Below are 3,788 nucleotides of genomic sequence, written 5' to 3'. Positions count from 1 at the left end.
TGACACATATAGAGACATAATGATACTTTTAATCATTGGCTCAAGAAATTAAATACCATAGAAATAAGATATAAAAATATGTCAAAGGTACCACAGGATTTTTGCCCATACATCTACGGATGGTCACTTGGGCTGCTTCCAATTCTTGGCTATTGTAAATAATGCTACAGTGAACATAGGATACATATATTTTTTTCAAATTAGTGCTTCAGGTTTCTTAGGATATATTCCCAAAAGTAGAATCACTGGATCATAAGGCAGTTCCATTTTTATTTTTTGAGATAACTCCGTATTGCTTTCCACAGTGACTTCACAAATCTACATTTCTACCAACAGTGTACTAGGATTCTCTTTTTTCCCTATCCTTGCTAGTATTTGTTGTTTATTGATTTATTGATAATAGCCATTCTGATATTGTGGTTTTAATTTTCATTTCTCTGATGATTAGTGACTTTGAGGATCTTTTTATATGTCTATTGGCCTTCTCTATGTCCTCTTTAGAGAGGTGTGTTTATTCAGGTCCTTTGTCCATTTTGAAATTGAATTTTATTTTTCTGGCGTTGAGTTTTACATTTATACAATGAAATAGAACTTGGCCGTATAAAAGAAGGAAATCTTACCTGTTGTGACAGATGGACCTGGAGAGCATTATACTAAGTGAAATAAGCCAGTCAGAGAAAGATAAATATCATATGATTTGACTCATATGTGGAATCTAATGAATAAAATAAACTAACAAGCAAAATAGAAATGACTCATAGATAAAGATAATAGACTGACAGCTGTCAGATGGGAGGGGATTTGTGTGGCTGGGTGAAAATGGTGAAGAGATTAAGCAGAAAACACACACACAAAAAAACCCTCATGGACACAGACAACAGTATGACCATTAGCAGAGAGAAAGGGGGGTGAAAGTGGTAGAAGAGGGTATAGGGGGGATACATAGTGATAGAAGGAGACTTGACTTGGATTGGTACACATAATACAATATATAAACTATGTATTATAGAATTGTACATCTGAAACCTGTATAATTTTATTAACAAATATCACCCCCAAAATACAAACAAAGTAACAAAAAGGAAATATATCAAAGGTAATTTTATTGCATTTTTTAAAAATATATTTTATTGATTTTTTACAGAGAGGAAGGGAGAGAGATAGAGAGTTAGAAACATCGATGAGAGAGAAACATCGATCAGCTGCCTCCTGCACACCTCCTACTGGGGAGGTGCCTGCAATCCAGGTACATGCCCTTGACCGGAATCGAACCTGGGACCTTTTAGTCCGCAGGCGGACGCTCTATCCACTGAGCCAAACCGGTTTCGGCAATTTTATTGCATTTTTAATTAGAGATGTCAATGATCATTTTAAATGTTCTTCTCTTTTCGCAGGTTTATTCTTGAAAACTTAGTGGATATAAATAAGCATTCACCTCCTTGGGGAAAAAGTACAACTAGTCCTCATAATCAGATTTTCTGAATGTTTTTGACGTTTTCTCTGGCCTTTTTATGTCCCAGATCGGTCCATGCTTACAATGAGGACTCCAAATTCTTGAAATTTGATTGGTCCAAAAGGCACTGTCCTGACTGGACACAATAGAGGCTCTTTGTTTGTTTGAGGCTTCACAGCTCCAATTGGATGGGGAAATCCTCAGTCCTACTAGTTGAAAAGGGTTCCAGGTGCTCCTTTATAAGGGCGGGCTCAGATGGCAGAGACAGTGAAGGCAGGCAGTCCAGTACAGGCTACTTCCTGACAAATTTGATTGGTCCAAAAGGCACTGCCCTGATTGGACACAATAGAGGCTCTTTGTTTGTTTGAGGCTTCACAGCTCCAATTGGATGGGGAAATCCTCAGTCCTACTAGTTGAAAAGGGTTCCAGGTGCTCCTTTATAAGGGCCAGCTCAGATGGCAGAGACAGTGAAGGCAGGCAGTTCAGTACAGGCTACTTCCTGACGTGCAGTTTGGGTGAGAAAGGGCTGCTAGGCTCTGTATTGTTTTTTTGTTTATTTGTTTGTTTTTTAATTTGAGCCACCAGTTAGCCACCAGGAGCCCTTCTTAATAGGTGTCTTTTGTAACTCAGGGTTCACAAGACCAATACAACAAAGAATGAATTTCTAAAAATGTTTTACATATTACGAAAATGAGGAATTAGATTATTCAGCTTTGCTGCAGTAACAAATAACCCCCAGATCCTGGTGGCTTACAATAGCAAATTTCTATTTCTCATATTACATGTCTGCTCCATCTCTGATCTACCTGCTGTCTAATTCTATTGCCCAGCCTGAGAGAACAGTCTCTTTGGGATTTGCCAGTTTTATGACAGAGGGCAAAGAGCAAAAGAACTGTCAGAACGAATGTAATGGTGCCTGTTCCCTTTTCTGGTGAGATGTGACATAAATCAGATCCTCTCATATTCCATTGGCTGAAATAGGTTACAAAGTCAAATCAAAATCAGAGAGGCAGGGATAGAAACTCTGCCTACAGGACACAGGGAAGGTCACATGGCAATGAGTGGGGATTTATAACCCTCTTAAAAGAGGATTGCTGGAAACAGAAAGCAACCTATCAAGGAAGGATTCTGTATTTTCCCACCATGGCAGGTTTATGAGTCATCTCCTTATCAGTAGTGCCTCTTCATGCTGCCTTTTCATTTTTAGAATTAGTTGATTCCATGTTTGTATTTTTATTTTATTTTATTTTTTTAATGTCTTTATTGATTAAGTTATTACATATGTGTCCTTATCCCCACGTTACCCCTTATCCCCCCCCACTCATGCCCTCACCCCCCTGTCGTAACAAGGAGGCAAGAACATATAATGGAGTCAAGACAGTCTCTTCAATAAGTGGTGTTGGGAAAATTAGACAGATGCATGCAAAAAAGTGAAATTACTAGACCATACTCAAAAACAAACTCAAAATAAATAAAGGATTTAAACATAAGGCGGGAAACCATAAAAATATTAGAGGAATAGACAGGCAGCAAAATGTCAGACATATGCCAAAGCAATATCTTCACTGATACAGCTCCTAGGGCAATGGAAACTAAAGAGAAACTAAACAAATGGGACTACACCAACATAAAAAGCTTCTGTACAGCAAAAGAAACCATCAACAAAACATCAAGAAAGCCCACTGCATGGGAGAACATATTTGCCAATGTTATCTCCGATAAGGGTTTAATATTCAACATTTACAGGGAACACATACAACTAAACAAAAGGAAGATAAACAACCCAATCAAAAAATGGGCAACAGACCTAAATAGAAACTTTTCAAAAGAAGACTGAGACATACAAAAACATACTCAAAGTCACTAATCATCTGAGAGATGCAAATCAAAATGACAATGAGGTACCATCTCACACCTGTCAGACTGGCTATCATCAACAAATCAACAAATGACAAGTGCTGGCGAGGATGTGGAGAAAAAGGAACCCTCGTGCACCGTTGGTGGAAATCCATGTTTGTATTATATTGACAAGTTGGCTGAAGCCCCAACAGAGTAAACTTTAATTCTGAAAGAATAGGGACAAATTTTACACTATATACAGGGACATTTTTTTGTGGAGTTTACAGACATCCTCTTTTTTCTCTTCAACATAAGAATGTTGAAGTAAATGAAATCACTACCAAGTGAAAATATTTAGTTATAATGCTTGATCAGAAAAGATATGGCAATTCTGAAGCCTGGAGACAATAGAAGAGGTTGCATTAAATGCCCCTCCCCCTCTAAAAATAATGAAGCATGATGAAAACTTGAGTATATATATGTATATATATATATA

The sequence above is a fragment of the Myotis davidii genome, unplaced genomic scaffold (assembly GCF_000327345.1).
Source record: "Myotis davidii unplaced genomic scaffold, ASM32734v1 scaffold103, whole genome shotgun sequence".
Classification (NCBI taxonomy): Eukaryota; Metazoa; Chordata; class Mammalia; order Chiroptera; family Vespertilionidae; genus Myotis; species Myotis davidii.
Note: the sequence above shows the minus strand (reverse complement) of the source record.